An 18,114-nucleotide genomic window follows, 5' to 3' on the forward strand; every position below is an offset into this window, starting at 1 on the left:
ATTGAGCATTGGATAAACTCCAACCATCCTCTAGCCACGGGCTTGAGGTCATGCCTTCTCAATTGAACCGGCTTCCCTCTTGAATCTCTCTTCCATTGGGCGCCCTCTTCACAAATGTCAGTGAGGACTTGGTCCAACCTTTGATCAAAGTTGACCCTTCTTGTGTAAGGATGTTCATCTCCTTGCATCATAGGCAAGTTGAATGCCAACCTTACATTTTCCGGACTAAAATCCAAGTATTTCCCCCGAACCATTGTAAGCCAATTCTTTGGATCCGGGTTCACACTTTGATCATGGTTCTTGGTGATCCATGCATTGGCATAGAACTCTTGAACTATCAAGATTCCGACTTGTTGAATGGGGTTGGTAAGAACTTCCCAACCTCTTCTTCGGATCTCATGTCGGATCTCCGGATATTCACTCTTTTTGAGTGAAAAAGGGACCTCGGGGATAACCTTCTTCAAGGCCACAACTTCATAGAAGTGGTCTTGATACACCCTTGAGATGAATCTCTCCATCTCCCATGACTCGGAGGTGGAAGCTTTTGCCTTCCCTTTCCTCTTTCTAGAGGTTTCTCCGGCCTTAGATGCCATAAATGGTTATGAAAAAACAAAAAGCAATGCTTTTACCACACCAAACTTAAAAGGTTTGCTCGTCCTCGAGCAAAAGAAGAAAGAAGAGAGTAGAAGAAGAAGAAATGAGGAAGAAGGGAGTGGCTTTGTGTTCGGCCAAAGAGGGGGAGAAGTGGTGTTTAGGTTGTGTGAAAATGAAGGGGTGAAGAAGGGTTTATATAGGAGAGGGGGGGCTCATGGTTCGGTCATGTATGGGTGGGTTTGGGAGGGAAAGTGGTTTGAATTTGAATGGTGAGGTAGGTGGGGTTTTATGAAGGATGGATGTGAGTGGTGAAGAGAAAGATGGGATTTGATAGGTGAAGGGTTTTTGGGGGAGAGGTATTGAGGTGATTGGTGAATGGGTGAAGAAGAGAGAGAGTGGTGGGGTTGGTGGGGATCCTGTGGGGTCCACAGATCCTGAGGTGTCAAGGAAAAGTCATCCCTGCACCAAATGGCATTCAAAATCACGTTTTGAGCCAATTCTGGCGTTAAACGCCAGGCTGGTGCCCATTTATGGCGTTTAACGCCAGGTTCTTGCCCTTTTCTGGCGTTTAACGCCAGTCTGGTGCCCCTTTCTGGCGTTAAACGCCCAGAATGGTGCCAGACTGGGCGTTAAACGCCCATCTGCTAGTAATACTGGAGTTTAAACGCCAGTAGGTTCTTCCTCCAGGGTTTGCTATTTTTCTTCCTGTTTTTCATTCTGTTTTTGCTTTTTCAATTGATTTTGTGACTTCTCATGATCATCAACCTACAAAAAACATAAAATAACAAAAGAAAATAGATAAAATATAACATTGGGTTGCCTCCCAACAAGCGCTTCTTTAATGTCAGTAGCTTGACAGAGGGCTCTCATGGAGCCTCACAGATACTCAGAGCAATGTTGGAACCTCCCAACACCAAACTTAGAGTTTGAATGTGGGGGTTCAACACCAAACTTAGAGTTTGGTTGTGGCCTCCCAACACCAAACTTAGAGTTTGACTGTGGAGGCTCTGTTTGACTCTGATTTGAGAGAGGCTCTTCATGCTTCCTCTCCATGGTGACAGAGGGATATCCTTGAGCCTTAAACACAAAGGATTCTTCATTCACTTGAATGATCAGTTCACCTCCATCAACATCAATCACAGCCTTTGCTGTGGCTAGGAAGGGTCTGCCAAGGATGATAGATTCATCCATGCATTTCCCAGTCTCTAGGACTATGAAATTGATGCCAAGGCATCTTAGGCTAGTTTCACTAGCATTTTTCTATTAGTTTTAGTTGTTTTATGCATTTTCTTGAGCTTAAAGTAACCTAGAATGGTTAAATGAATAACAAAGCAATGAACCATCCAAACAGTATGATTTTGATGCAAATTCCATGAGTTTTTAATTATATTACTTGAATGCTATGAATGGAAGATTTCTCATGAAATTTTGCAAGACTTTGATGCAGTTGTTTGGATGATTTCAGGGAAGAAGAGGTTAGGCAAGGAAGCAACAAAATCAATAAAGGAATCTTGAATATCACATGTGGAGTTTAAGTTCCAGTTTAAGCTTAAACTGGAACTTAAACTGCCAAGCCATATAATGCTGGGAACTATCAGTGGCGTTTAAGCTCCAGTTTAAGCTTAAACTGGAGCTTAAACGCCAAAATCATGAAAGCTGAGGAAAAGCTGAAAGTGGCGTTTAACCTCCAGTTTAACCTTAAACTGGAAGTTAAACGCCAGAAATGAGAAATGCACCAGGGAGCCATTTCCACGTTTAAGCTCCAGTTTAACCTTAAACTGGAGCTTAAACGTGTTCGACCATTTTCCTCCAGGGTTGCTTTCTTCATTTCCACATTTAAGCTCCAGTTTAAGCTTAAACTGGAGCTTAAACGTTTTCGACCATTCTCCTCCAGGGTTGCTTTCTTCATTTCCACGTTTAAGCTTCAGTTTAACCTTAAACTGAAGCTTAAACGTGTTCGGCTACTTTACCCTCCAGGGTTGCTTTCTTCCATTTCCACGTTTAAGCTTCAGTTTAACCTTAAACTGAAGCTTAAACGTGCTTGAATTATACCACCTCCAGGAGTGTCCAACGTTTAAGTTGCAGTTTAAGCTTAAACTGCAACTTAAACGCCACTATTTGAAAAAGGTTTCTGGGCCAAAGATATTGCAGTTTAAGTTAGCATTTGAGCACAAACATTAACTTAAACGTACTCTGGTATGAAACCCAATTGAATATCATGGTTTATGGGATTGGGCCTGAAGAATTGATGAGTCTGGAATTTCAATTTGTTGAGTCATGTGTCATTACTTGATTATCACTAAGTTGGCTCAATGAATGTTACAGAATTGGATCAGCAGTCTCATCAGGATTATGGATCATAAACCCAAAGCAAAAGGAAATCAGGGAAAGGCCTTAAAGCCCAAGAAACACAACAGAAGCTCAATTTAGAAAGTGTATAAATAGGATAGAATTTAAGTTAGTTAAGGGAAACCTTTTTCATTTTTCGAGTTTTCATACTTTTTGTAATTGAATTCAGAGCTATGACTCACTAAACCCCTTTCATTGGGTTAGGGAGCTCTATTGTAATTCAATGAATCAATAATAGTTTTTATCTTCTTCTTCAATCTTTTCTCTTGAATTTTGTTAGAAAGCTTCTCGATCTAATTCCATTGGTTAGTTGTCTTGGGAAAGAAACTATCCATAATTGGAATCCTTCGGAACCTTGGGAAAGGAATGGAGGATTCATGCTAGAGAAGCTTTCTCACAGTGAATTGGATTGGGGTTTGGATGGATATTGTGACATGTAATCCTACCAAATTGTGGTTCATGAAACTGTGTGGTATAATCAGTGATCGAGCATCATCTCTTCTTATGAACATTTAAACCAAGGGATTGGGAATTTGTTTGTTTTTAGAGAGAATTGGTGAGCCAAGGGATTGGGATCCAATCATATAAGATTGCCAAGCAAAATTCAATGAATGCATTGGTTGAGGAAGGGATAAAAATATTTTGATTCGGAGATCTCAATATCTCCTGAAACCCAATGAATTCCCCATTTCTGATCTACCACTTTCTCTTTACATTCTGCAATTAAATTCATGCAATCACCCCAATCCCTTTTTAATTTCAGCAATTTAGCTTCTCGCTCTTTAATTCATGCAATTTAAGATTCCGCAATTTCAATTTCTTGCCATTTACATTTCCCGCCAATTTTACATTCCGCAATTCTCATCTAAATCTTGATTCCGCTCAACTAGAACACACTTCTAATCCGAATTGCTCACTCAACCAATCCTTGTGGGATTCGACCTCACTCTATTGTGAGTTTTTACTTGGCGATAACCGGTGCACTTGCCGGAAGGAATTTTTGCCGATCGTGCAATTTCCTAAAATCGTAGTATCAAGTTTATGGCGCCGTTGCCGGGGATTGGTTTTCGATTGACAATTCTCAAATTGGAAGTTAACTAGATTGAGCATTTTTCTTGTTTTGTTAATTCAGTTCAAGTTACTTGTTGAATTTTAATTTCTGCACTCTGTTACTTGCTTTCTTTCTTTATGCCTTTAAATTCAAGCAACTAACTCACTGACTCACTAACTATTTGAATTAATTCCTCAACTGCTCTAACCATACTCTTCCATTAACCAAGAGTATTTCACTTGTTTGTTGCCTGTGCTGTGTTCTTGTATGACAGGTAGGAGAGGAGAGACATCAACTCCTCCATATACCGAACCAGAGAGGACCCTTCATAAACTTAGAAGGGAAGCAAGAGGGAAGAGAGTACTGGGAGAAGAAGAATCTGAAGGAGAATCTGAGGACAATTTTGAGGAAGCTCTAGATCTCAACATGGATAGAGAAGTTCACAACCATGAGAGAGCTGATGGAAACAATGCCATTCCCGAGAGGAGGGTTCTTGGTTCATACATAAACCCAACCTCTGGGAATTGTGGTAGCAGCATTCAGAAACCACCCATTCAGGCCAACAATTTTGAACTCAAACCACAGCTAATATCACTGGTGGAGAATCATTGTTCATTTGGTGGGAGTGCTAATGAAGATCCAAACCAACATCTCACAAAATTCCTGAGAATTTGCGACACTGTAAAGTCCAATGGAGTCCAGGAAGATGCCTATAAACTGCTCTTGTTCCCATTTTCACTTAGGGACAAGGCAGCTAAGTGGCTGGAATCATTCCCAAGGGGGAGCCTAACAACCTGGGATGAGGTGGAAAGCAAGTTTCTAGCACGTTTCTATCCCCCACAAAAGGTCAAGAGGCTTCGATCTGAGGTTTAGACTTTTAGACAACAAGATGGTGAAACTCTCTACGAGGCATGGGAGAGGTTCAAGGATTTGACAAGGAAATGCCCACCAGACATATTCCATGACTGGGTGCAATTGCATATTTTCTATGATGGACTTTCTTATGAATCAAGGAAGGCTGTAGACCATTCATCAGGAGGTTCATTGAACAGGAAAAAGACTGTGGAAGAAGCCATTGAAGTGATTGAGACAGTGGCTGAGAATGAGTACTACTATGCTTCAGAGAGACACAACACTAAGGGAGTCATGGAGCTGAACCATGTTGATACAATTCTAGCCCAAAACAAGGTGTTTGCCAAGCAACTAGCAGAGCTCACCAGGAAATTAGAAACAAATCAAGTGGCTGCAATACACACACAAGATCAAGAGGAGGTAAGCACTGAAGGAGGTGATTGGGAAGAGGCCAACTATGTGGGAAATCAACAAAGGCAACCATATGATCCACATTCCAACACTTACAACCCAGGCTGGAAAAACCACTGATGCGCTATAAACTGAGTATAGCTACGATTAAGGAAATTGCACGATCGGCAAAATTCCTTCCGGCAAGTGCACCGGTTATCGTCAAGTAAAAACTCACAATAGAGTGAGGTCGAATCCCACAAGGATTGGTTGAGTGAGCAATTCGAATTAGAAGTTTGGTTAGTTAAGCGAAATCAAGAATTGGATGTGAATTGCATAAAGTAAATTGGCGGGAAATGTAAATTGCAAGGAAATGAAATTAGCAGAATCTTAAATTGCGAGAAATTAAGTGCTAAAAGTTAAATTGCTGAAATTAAGAAGGGAATTGGGGTGATGGCATGAATTGAAAGTTGCAGAAGGTAAATAGAAAGTGGAGATCAGAAATGGGATGTTCATTGGGGTCAGGAGATATTGAAATCTCCGAATCAAAACATTTTCATCTCTTCCTCAACCAATGCATTCATTGAATATTGCTTGGCAATCTTATATGATTGGATCCAAATTCCTTGGCTCACCAATTCTCTCTAAAAACAAACAAATTCCCAATCCCTTGGTTTAAATGTTCATAAGAAGAGATAATGCTCGATCACTGATTATACCACACAATTTCATGAACCACAATTTGGTAGGATTACATGTCACAATATCCATCCAAACCCCAATCCAATTCACTGTGAGAAAGCTTCTCTAGCATGAATCCATCATTCCTTTCCCAAGGTTCCGAAGGATTCCAATTATGGGTAGTTTCTTTCCCAAGACAACTACCCAATGGAGTTAGATCGAGAAGCTTCCTAACAAAATTCAAGAGAAAAGATTGAAGAAGAAGATAAAACTATTATTGATTCATTGAATTACAATAGAGCTCCCTAACCCAATGAAAGGGGTTTAGTGAGTCATAGCTCAGAATTCAATTACACAATATGAAAAGTTCTAAAGTGTCGAAAAGTTGCTAACTAACTTCAATTCTATCCTATTTATACACTTTCTGAATTGAGCTTCTGTTGTGTTTCTTGGGCTTTGAGGCCTTTCCTTGATTTCCTTTTGCTTTAGGCTTATGGTCGATAATCCTGATGAGGCTGTGATCCAATTCTGTAACATTCATTGAGCAAACTTAGTGATAAACAAGTAATGACACAAGACTCAATAATTTGAAGTTCCAGACTCATCAATTCTTGAGGCCCAATCCCATAAACCATGATATTCAATTGGGTTTCATGCCATAATAAGTTTAAGTTAATATTTGTGCTCAATTGCTAACTTAAACTTCAATATAATTGGCCCAGAAACCTTTTCAAATGGTGGTGTTTAAGTTGAAGTTTAAGTTTTAGTTTAAGGTCAAACTAAAACTTAAACGTGGAATTGGAAGAAAACACCCCAGGAGTGTACATAGTCGAACACGTTTAACCTCCAGTTTAAGGTTAAACTGGAGGTTAAACTTGGAAATGAAGAAAGTAACCCCTAGAGGCAATTAGGATCGAACACGTTTAACCTCCAGTTTGAGGTCAAACTGGAGGTTAAACTTGGAAATGAAGAACACACCCTGGAGGAGAAAAACTATCGAACACGTTTAGCCTCCAGTTTGAGGTCAAACTGGAGGTTAAACGTGGAACTCTTCTGGTGCCTCTCTTGCTTCTGGCGTTTAACCTCCAGTTTGAGGTCAAACTGGAGGTTAAACGTGGAATGCTTCTTGGTGAGAAAAGAAAGTGTCGAACACGTTTAACCTCCAGTTTGAGGTTAAACTGGAGGTTAAACGTGGAAATGCTTTTGTGCCTCCCTTAATTCAATTCTCATTCTGGCGTTTAACCTCCAGTTTGAGGTCAAACTGGAGGTTAAACGTGGAATGCTCCTTAGTGCCCTCTTCTCATTCTGGCATTTAACTTCCAGTTTAAGGTCAAACTGGAGGTTAAACGCCAGTTACAGCATTTCCTCTTCTTCTCATGATTTTGGCGTTTAATATCCAGTTTAGGCTTAAACTGGAGCTTAAACGTCCCATTTGAATTTCAAGCTTCCTTTATTGATTTTGTTGCTTCCTTGCCTAGCTTCTCTTCCCTGAAATCATCCAAACAATTGCATCAAAGTCTTGCAAAATTTCATGAGAATTCATCCATTTATAGCATTCAAGTAATATCACTAAAAACTCATGGAATTTGCATCAAAATCATAATGTTTTGGATAGTTCATTGCTTTGTTGTTCATTTAACCATTCTTGGTTACTTTAAGCTCAAGAAAATGCATAAAACAACTAAAACTAACAGAAAAATGCTAGTGAAACTAGCCTAAGATGCCTTGGCATCAACCACCCAAACTTTGGGTGGGGAAACCAGCAAACCCAACCACAAAACCACAAACCTTACAACCCCAACCAACATAACAATTCCACATACCAAAACTCCAACCAAAGATCATACCAAGCCACACAAAACACTTACTCCCAACCACCATATCATGGCCAAAATAATCAACCTGCCCAACCTAATCCGAACCAACAATTTCAAGATCAATTAAACAGGATAGAAGGAATGCTTGCAAACATGGGTCAGGACATAAGTGAGTTGAAAAGCTTTAGGGATGATGTGAGATCTACCTTAAGGAACCATGGTGAAAAACTCAAGAGGATGGAGTCTCGAGTAGGAGAGCTATCTCAACAAGCCCCCAAGTCAACTGCAGTGTTCCCTAGTGACACAGAAAAGAATCCTAAAGGGGAACAAAAGGGAGTGAGATGGGAAGAATGCAAGGCCATCACCATATTGAAGGAAGTCTCAGAAGAAGAAGGAATCAGACCCTCAGAACAGGAGCCAGAAATTTTGAAGGAAGGTGTGGAAGAAGCTAAGCAGGAAAGTGAAACTGAGCAAGCCAAGGAACTGCAAAATAAAGGCATGCTGGAAACATACCAACCAAAAGCACAATTTCCTCAGAGGTTAGGAGGAGGTGAAAAAGGGAAAACATATTCAAGGTTTTTAGAGACATTTAAGTCTCTCCATATCAATATTCCCTTTCTTGAGATTCTCCAGCAGATGCCTACACATATCAAGTATTTGAAGGAATTGCTGAGCAAGAAAAGAGTTTTGAAGGGAGGACAAACTGTAATAATGAACAAAGAATGCAGTGCCCTCATCAAGAAGGACATAGTCTCTAAGAAAACAGACCCAGGAAGTTTTCATATCCCCTGCATCATAGGGGAAACAAAAATTGACAGAGGATTATGTGATCTAGGAGCTAGCATAAATGTGATGCCTCTGACTCTTATGAAGAGGCTACAACTGAATGAGGTGAGATCCACTGATGTAATCATACAACTGGCTGACAAAACTCAGAAGCAAGCTGAAGGGGTAGTTGAGAATGTGCTGGTGAAAGTGGGAAATTATTTTTTCCCCACAGACTTTGTCATTTTGGACATGGAGGAAAGCTACCTACACCCTATCATTCTGGGAAGGCCATTTCTAGCCACTGCTAGAGCGCTCATAGATGTAGAACAAGGAGAGCTAATTTTGAGAATACATGATGAACAGCTCATTTTCAATGTTTTCAAACCTGCATCTGAGCCTGAACCAGAACCTGAAAAGCCTAAGGATGATAGAAGCCATCTGTGTTTGGAGGAAAGCAACCCAGCAGCTAAAACTCTGAAATAGTCCTTGGAAGGCAAACAAGAATTGCAAGAGTTAAAGCCACAAGAATCAATAGAAACAGCTCAGAAGGATCCTCCTGGCATAAGGGTCAATGAAGAAATCCTCAAGAGAGAGGGAAGAATTGTAAAGAAATTGCCAAGAGGGTGGAGAAACAAGAAAATTCCCACTGAAGGTTTCTCTCCGGGAGATAAAGTGATATCAAGTCATTATTTGCCAATCCCACCTGGCCTCAAAACCATTCCTTCCCAGCTCCCTCAAGTGTTCACAATCAGGAAAGTTCTTTCTATGGAACATTTGGAAATCATGAAGGAATCAAATGGGGACGTTTTCATAGTGAGAGGAGAGGACATCAAGCACTACAATCCACCCTAACAAGGGACAACCGTCAAGCTAGTGACGTTAAAGAAGCGCTTCATGGGAGGCAGCCCATGTTTTAGTATCCTTACTCTTTATTGTTTTGCTTTGCATCTAATAAAGCATGGTTTCTTATGCATGAACTTGAATCCTCAGGACAACTGTTGATAAGGTGCACTAAACATTGCATGTAAAATACAATTGGTCTCTAAGTTTGGTGTGCCTGAAGGCACCCCAAATCTTATTCAAATTGTATTCAATCTTTCATTCAAAGTGCACAACCAAACATTAAGTTTGGTGTTCCTCTTTGAATACAGTTAATGAAAAGCAAGAAGTTCCTCTGGATTTAGAAATTCATGACAAGTATACCATTTGCTTGTTTTAATACTTTGATTTCAATTACTTTAGGTAGTAAAATTGTTTAGGATCAAAGAGCCAAAGTGACTATGATTTATTAGAATTATGCACATTCATTAAGGACAACCAACATGGATTTCATGTCATCAGGAGACATTACCAAACACTAAGTTTGGTGTCCAGTAATAAGTGTGCATACATACAAGGGTCACGGCTATAAGCTCATGAAGTCAATCATTGATTTACAATTCAAAAAGAATGAAAAACATGTGCAAGTACTATTCATTATTCACATGGACCGAAAAAAATGATAGCAAAGTTGTTTGTTTGTGCAGGTACAAAAGGAAGGATAAGAATGGATGAAAAAGACAAAGGGGAAGGTACGGTGCTTGGTCAAAAAGGGAGTTCACAAGTCTTTGAAACTAACACAGGGGAAAAGGAAGTTCTGCATGAAAAGATAGCTACATGTACAACTTAATGCACCCAGAATACTTCCAAGAAAGTGAAAAGCAATTCGTCTTTCTCCCGAATTCATATATTTACCATCAAGCCATCCTTCACAAATCACCCTAGCCGTCCATTTTTTCACTTGTATGCACTATAAAGAACCACTTGGGGAACGAGTTCCACACCACCAAATCTCCTTCTTGCACATATTCTTTCATCATAGCATAACTACCTCTTGCCAAAAACAACCTCACCACACTTCTAACAACATTTTCTTACTTCACCTTGTCAACCTTAGCTTGTCACTTGCCAAAACTAAAGAACCAATGGCATCTTCATCTAGCCACAAAAGAAGAAAAGACAAGCAGCCAATGGAGGAGGAAAGGGAATTTGATGCATGGAAATACAAATCGGTTTTCCATGAGATTCAGGCCGAATGGATGAGACCTAAAAGGATACTAGCTGAGATTCCCTTTGACCTTGGAGAGGAGGAGTTCCCAAGTGTTTGGGAGAAGATCAAAAAGAGGAAGTGGGAGCTCCTGACTAAGCCAATCACTAAAATCAACATCAACCTGGTGAAGGAGTTTTATGAAAATGCAGTGAGGGAGGATCCAACCGAGGAACCCATATACAAAAGCTATGTGAGAGGGGTGGAAGTTGACTTCAGCCCCAAGGCAATCATGAAAACTCTTGGCCTGAAAAACATACGTTTCAGCCAAGCAAGTTATGAGGATAGGATGATAGGAGAACCTGACTATCAGACTATTGCTGAAGACCTTTGTGCCATCAGAGCTGAATGGGTGAGAAGAACAAAAGGGGCTCCAAGAATCTTGAGAAGGGGAGACCTAACACCTGAAGCTAAAGGGTGGTATACAATAGTTAGGAGATCCATCCTACCCACTGCAAACTCTTCAGAAATAATCCCTAAAAGAGCCGTCTTGCTACATTGCATTATGATGGGAGGAGAGATCAAAGTTCATAAACTCATTGCTGAACAGATACAAGAGTTTAGTGAGAAAAGTGACCCTGACTCCTGGCTCCACTTCCCTAGCACCATCATCAGACTATGCATCCAGGCCCAAGTACCACTTGAAGATGCAAGACCTAATTGGCTACATCCTGGAATGGCCATGACTGCTCACAGAATGACTCTTGGCCCAATTGCTCCAAGACATACAAAAAGAAGAAATGAAGAAGGGCAATAAGCAGAAGGGGAGCAAGAAGCAGAGCAAGAAAGAGAAGAAGAGCAAGAAGAGCAAGGAACTCCAGAAAGAAGGCAACAAGTTCCCAGAGACCCCATGGATATGAGCAGAATGCAGGAAATCATAGAAGGAATGTCTCAACAATACATGAGGTCTCAAGAGAAACAAGAGGACTTTCACCTAAAAATGATGGACATGCAAAGGAACTTTGAATCAAGATTCCTAGATCTGCAAAGGGAACAGAATTTACAATTACAGGAATCCCTCAGCCACATAGGCCAACACCAAGATGACAATATCTTGGCAATCAAGGAAGCCACCACTTTGCAGAATGCAAGATATGCAGTTCAAGCTGATTACAACATCAGTTCTCAAATCAAGCTTAACTACATAGGGGAACATCTACACAAGATGGACCCAGCATTCCCAGCTTTTGATGAGTATTTCAAGGGGAGGAAAGAAGGAGAAATGAACAAGGCAGTGATCCTTGAAAAAAGAGTGGAAGAAACAATGAAAAAAGCTGGATTCTGGACAAAGCTCATAAGAAAAGACAAAGGAAGTACAAGTGGTCAAAAAGAGGCAAGAAGCAAGAAGAAACAGGACCCCAAGAATCAAGAAGAACCAAGCAACAAATGAGAGGTGATCTTGTTCCTTAATAATCAAATAATAGTTTGTGAATTGTCTTTATGAGCTTTCTTTCATTTTAAGTCATTTAAGTTTTATGTGAAATTTCTAGTATGTTTGTTGGTTTACTGCTTTGAATAAAGTGAATGCCTAGATGTTTGGATATAACTTCACCTTCTTAAACAAATGCTTGCCATGCTTGTTCTGTTTCCAAAAATAAAAGAAAAGTTTGAACAAAAGTAACTTGGCTCAATTAGTGACAAATCAAGTAGAATTAAGTGGTGGTATGCATGCTTGATTGTTTAGTCAGATCACTGGAAATTGAGTGTAGAATTATCATTTTTGTGTAGAAGTTTGAATACTGTCTATGGATCATGATGAATAAATGTCTTTGGCCATGAAAAAGAAAGAAAAAGAAGAAGAAAAAGCCACTGAAAAAGGGCAACCAAAAAGCAAAAAAATTGAGAAAATAAGCTAGGCACCAATGGTTCGAACTTCTGAGACAAATGCCTGTGGTGTTTATGTATTAAGGATATGCTTGGATGAATAGGTTCTGAGGAGTGTTTCAACACTTGGTAACTTGGGTTAACTAACCCGGGATTATCAACCAAAAGTCCATTATCAAGAGCAACCTAGATACAAAACATTTAGTCACACAAAGAGGTGCTGGGCACCAATGTCTCAAGAAGAAATGTGAACTAAAATGCCTGTAGTGGATATGTGTAGTGCACTGATAAGAAAAAGAAAATGCCAAAGGCTTGTGCAACACATGACACTGAGCAAACAAGGAGCAAAGGAGCTCTAAGAAAAAGAAAAACAAAGAAGAAAAGTGCCAAGGACATAAGAATAACAAGAGGCCATAGCAGTGTTTAATGGATGCAGTGAAAAAGTGATAATCTTGCCTGATAAGAATGAAAAAGTGATGCTGCAACTTTCTGCATAAAACCCTTCTGATGAACTTCAAATGCTTGCTAATATAGCCAATGTAATTGCTTTCTGTTTCATACTTTCTTCTCAAATAACTCAGGACTTGCTTAGGGACAAGCAAGTATTAAGTTTGGTGTTGTGATGCCAAGGCATTTAGGCTAGTTTCACTAGCATTTTTCTGTTAGTTTTAGTTGTTTTATGCATTTTCTTGAGCTTAAAGTAACCAAGAATGGTTAAATGAATAACAAAGCAATGAACCATCCAAACAGTATGATTTTGATGCAAATTCCATGAGTTTTTAGTTATATTACTTGAATGCTATGAATGGAAGATTTCTCATGAAATTTTGCAAGACTTTGATGCAGTTGTTTGGATGATTTCAGGGAAGAAGAGGTTAGGCAAGGAAGCAACAAAATCAATAAAGGAAGCTTGAATATCACATGTGGAGTTTAAGTTCCAGTTTAAGCTTAAACTGGAACTTAAACAGCCAAGCCATATAATGCTGGGAACTATCAGTGGCGTTTAAGCTCCAGTTTAAGCTTAAACTGGAGCTTAAACGCCAAAATCATGAAATCTGAGGAAAAGCTGAAAGTGGCGTTTAACCTCCAGTTTAACCTTAAACTGGAAGTTAAACGCCAGAAATGAGAAATGCACCAGGGAGCCATTTCCACGTTTAAGCTCCACTTTAACCTTAAACTGGAGCTTAAACGTGTTCGACCATTTTCCTCCAGGGTTGCTTTCTTCATTTCCACGTTTAAGCTCCAGTTTAAGCTTAAACTGGAGCTTAAACGTGTTCGACCATTCTCCTCCAGGGTTGCTTTCTTCATTTCCATGTTTAAGCTTCAGTTTAACCTTAAACTGAAGCTTAAACGTGTTCGACTACTTTACCCTCCAGGGTTGCTTTCTTCCATTTCCTCGTTTAAGCTTCAGTTTAACCTTAAACTAAAGCTTAAACGTGCTTGAATTATACCACCTCCAGGAGTGTCCAACGTTTAAGTTGCAGTTTAAGCTTAAACTGCAACATAAACGCCACTATTTGAAAAAGGTTTATGGGCCAAAGATATTGCAGTTTAAGTTAGCATTTGAGCACAAACATTAACTTAAACGTACTCTGGTATGAAACCCAATTGAATATCATGGTTTATGGGATTGGGCCTGAAGAATTGATGAGTCTGGAATTTCAATTTGTTGAGTCATGTGTCATTACTTGATTATCACTAAGTTGGCTCAATGAATGTTACAGAATTGGATCAGCAGTCTCATCAGGATTATGGATCATAAACCCAAAGCAAAAGGAAATCAAGGAAAGGCCTCAAAGCCCAAGAAACACAACAGAAGCTCAATTTAGAAAGTGTATAAATAGGATAGAATTTAAGTTAGTTAAGGGAAACCTTTTTCATTTTTCGAGTTTTCATACTTTTTGTAATTGAATTCAGAGCTATGACTCACTAAACACCTTTCATTGGGTTAGGGAGCTCTATTGTAATTCAATAAATCAATAATAGTTTTTATCTTCTTCTTCAATCTTTTCTCTTGAATTTTGTTAGAAAGCTTCTCGATCTAATTCCATTGGTTAGTTGTCTTGGGAAAGAAACTATCCATAATTGGAATCCTTCGGAACCTTGGGAAAGGAATGGAGGATTCATGCTAGAGAAGCTTTCTCACAGTGAATTGGATTGGGGTTTGGATGGATATTCTGACATGTAATCCTACCAAATTGTGGTTCATGAAACTGTGTGGTATAATCAGTGATCGAGCATCATCTCTTCTTATGAACATTTAAACCAAGGGATTGGGAATTTGTTTGTTTTTAGAGAGAATTGGTGAGCCAAGGGATTGGGATCCAATCATATAAGATTGCCAAGAAAAATTCAATGAATGCATTGGTTGAGGAAGGGATAAAAATGTTTTGATTCGGAGATCTCAATATCTCCTGAAACCCAATGAATTCCCCATTTCTGATCTACCACTTTCTCTTTACATTCTGCAATTAAATTCATGCAATCACCCCGATCCCTTTTTAATTTCAGCAATTTAGCTTCTCGCTCTTTAATTCATGCAATTTAAGATTCCGCAATTTCAATTTCTTGCCATTTACGTTTCCCGCCAATTTTACATTCCGCAATTCTCATCTAAATCTTGATTCCGCTCAACTAGAACACACTTCTAATCCGAATTGCTCACAACCAATCCATTGTGAGTTTCTACTTGACGATAACCGGTGCACTTGCCGGAAGGAATTTTTGCCGATCGTGCAATTTCCTAAAATCGTAGCATCAGAAATCAATAGGGATGTAATGGTCTTCAACCTTTACCAGAACATCCTCTACAAGTCCATAAGCTTGTTTCTTTGAATTGTCTGCCATCTCTAGTGAGATTCTTGCAGCTTGTACCTCAAAGATCCCTAGCTTCTCCATTACAGAGAGAGGCATGAGGTTTACACTTGATCCTAAGTCACACAGAGCCTTCTTGAAGGTCATGGTGCCTATGGTACAAGGTATGGAAAACTTCCCAGGATCTTGTCTCTTTTGAGGTAATTTCTGCCTAGACAAGTCATCCAGTTCCTTGGTGAGCAAAGGGGTTTCATCCCCCCAAGTCTCATTTCCAAATAACTTGTCATTTAGCTTCATGATTGCTCCAAGATATTTAGCAACTTGCTCTTCAGTGACATACTCATCCTCTTCAGAGGAAGAATACTCATCAGAGCTCATGAAAGGTAGAAGTAAGTCTAATGGAATCTCTATGGTCTCATTTTGAGCCTCAGATTCCCATGGTTCCTCATTAGGGAACTCAGTGGAGGTCAGTGCACGCCCATTGAGGTCTTCCTCAGTGGCGTTCTCTCCTTCCTCTCCAAATTCGGCCATGTTGATGGCCTTGCACTCTCCTTTTGGATTTTCTTCTGTATTGCTTGGAAGAGTACTAGGAGGGAGTTCAGTAATCTTCTTGCTCAGCTGTCCCACTTGTGCCTCCAAATTCCTTATGGAGGACCTTGTTTCAGTCATGAAACTTTGAGTGGTTTTGATTAGATCAGAGACCATGGTTGCTAAGTCAGAGGGGTTCTGCTTAGAATTCTCTGTCTGTTGCTGAGAAGATGATGGAAAAGGCTTGCTATTGCTAAACCTGTTTCTTCCACCATTATTGTTGTTGAAACCTTGTTGAGGTCTCTCTTGATTCTTCCATGAGAAATTTGGGTGATTTCTCCATGAAGAATTATAGGTGTTTCCATAGGGTTCTCCTAGGTAATTCACCTCTTCCATTGAAGGGTTCTCAAGATCATAAGCTTCTTCTTCAGATGAAGCATCCTTAGTACTGCTTGGTGCATTTTGCATTCCAGACAGACTTTGAGAAATCAAATTGACTTGTTGAGTCAATATCTTATTTTGAGCCAATATGGCATTCAGGGTGTCAATCTCAAGAACTCCTTTCTTCTGACTTGTCCCATTATTCACAGGATTCCTTTTAGAAGTATACATGAATTGGTTATTTACAACCATTTCAATTAGCTCTTGAGCTTCTGTAGGCGTCTTCTTCAGATGAAAAGATCCTCCAGCAGAGCTATCCAAGGACATCTTGGATAGTTCAGAGAGACCATCATAGAAAATACCTATGATGCTCCATTCAGAAAGCATGTCAGAAGGACATTTTCTGATCAATTGTTTGTATCTTTCCCAAGCTTCATAGAGGGATTCTCCATCCTTCTGTCTGAAGGTTTGGACTTTCACTCTAAGCTTACTCAATTTTTGAGGTGGAAAGAACTTTTCCAAGAAGGCATTGACTAGCTTTTCCCATGAGTCCAGGCTTTCTTTAGGTTGTGAGTCCAACCATATCCTAGCTCTGTCTCTTACAGCAAAAGGGAATAGCATAAGTCTGTAGACCTCAGGGTCAACCCCATTAGTCTTGACAGTGTCACAGATTTGCAAGAATTCAGCTAAGAACTGATGAGGATCTTCCAATGGAAGTCCATGGAACTTGCAATTCTGTTGCATTAGAGAAACTAATTGAGGCTTAAGCTCAAAGTTGTTTGCTCCAATGGCAGGGATAGAGATGCTTCTCCCATAGAAGTCGGGAGTAGGTGCAGTAAAGTCACCTAGCACCTTCCTTGCATTGTTGTTGTTTTCGGCTGCCATGGGTTCTTCTTCTTTGAAGATTTCTGTTAGGTCCTCTACAGAGAGTTGTGCCTTAGCTTCTCTTAGCTTTCGCTTCAAGGTCCTTTCAGGTTCAGGGTCAGCTTCAACAAGAATGCCTTTGTCTTTGTTCCTGCTCATATGAAAGAGAAGAGAACAAGAAAATGTGAAATCCTCTATGTCACAGTATAGAGATTCCTTGAGGTGTCAGAGGAAAAGAAAAATAGAAGAAAGAGGTAGAAGAATTCGAACTTAATCAGATAGAGTTCGAATTGTGCATTAAGAAGGAGTGATACTCCATAAATAGAAGGATGTGAGAAGAGGGGAAGAAAATTTTCGAAAATTAATTAAAAAGATTTTAAAAACATTTTGAAAAACTTTAATTGATTTTCGAAAACTAGAAGTGGGAGAGAAATCAAGTGATTTTTGAAAAATAATTTGAAATTAGAAATTAAAAAGATTTGATTGAAAACTATTTTGAAAAAGATGTGATTAAAAAGATATGATTGAAAAGTTATGGTTTTAAAAAGATGTGATTGAAAAGATATGATTTGAAAACCAATTTTAAAAAGATTTGATTTTAAAAATTAATGACTTGCCTAACAAGAAAAGATATGATTCAAACATTAAACCTTTCTCAACAGAAAAGGCAACATACTTGAAATGTTCAATCAAATCATTAATTGATAGCAAGTATCTTTGAAAAAGGAAAGAAATTGATTTTGAAAACATTTGATTGAAAAGATTTGATTTGAAAAAGATTTGATTTTGAAAAACTTTGAAAACTTGAAAAAAAATTGATTTGAAAACAAAATCCTCTCCCTTGTGCCATCCTGGCGTTAAACGCCCAAAATGGTATCCATTCTGGCGTTTAACGCCCAAAATGCTACCTTTTTGGGTGTTAAACGCCCAACCAGGTACCCTGGCTGGCGTTTAAACGCCTGTCTGTCCTTCTTCACTGGGCGTTTTGAACGCCCAGCTTTTTCTGTGTAATTCCTCTATTGCGTGTTCTGAATCTTCAGTTCCCTGCACTATTGACTTGAAAATAGAACCAAGATCAAATAAACAATGCATGCAAGACACCAAACTTAAAATTA

At 39.4% G+C, this 18,114-nt stretch overlaps 2 non-coding genes across 2 annotated transcripts; one reads left to right on the forward strand and one right to left on the reverse strand.

Annotated features, from left to right (window-relative positions):
* Positions 1 to 4,846: 4,846 nt before the first annotated feature.
* Positions 4,847 to 4,950, reverse strand: LOC130978545 (small nucleolar RNA R71). The gene has a single exon (XR_009086170.1). It is a non-coding gene; the product is annotated as a small nucleolar RNA R71 (small nucleolar RNA).
* An 11,566-nt stretch (positions 4,951 to 16,516) lies between these two features.
* Positions 16,517 to 16,624, forward strand: LOC130977265 (small nucleolar RNA R71). Its single transcript, XR_009084965.1, has one exon. It is a non-coding gene; the product is annotated as a small nucleolar RNA R71 (small nucleolar RNA).
* Positions 16,625 to 18,114: the final 1,490 nt, after the last annotated feature.

Source organism: Arachis stenosperma, chromosome 4 (genome assembly GCF_014773155.1).
Source record: "Arachis stenosperma cultivar V10309 chromosome 4, arast.V10309.gnm1.PFL2, whole genome shotgun sequence".
Lineage (NCBI taxonomy): Eukaryota > Viridiplantae > Streptophyta > Magnoliopsida > Fabales > Fabaceae > Arachis > Arachis stenosperma.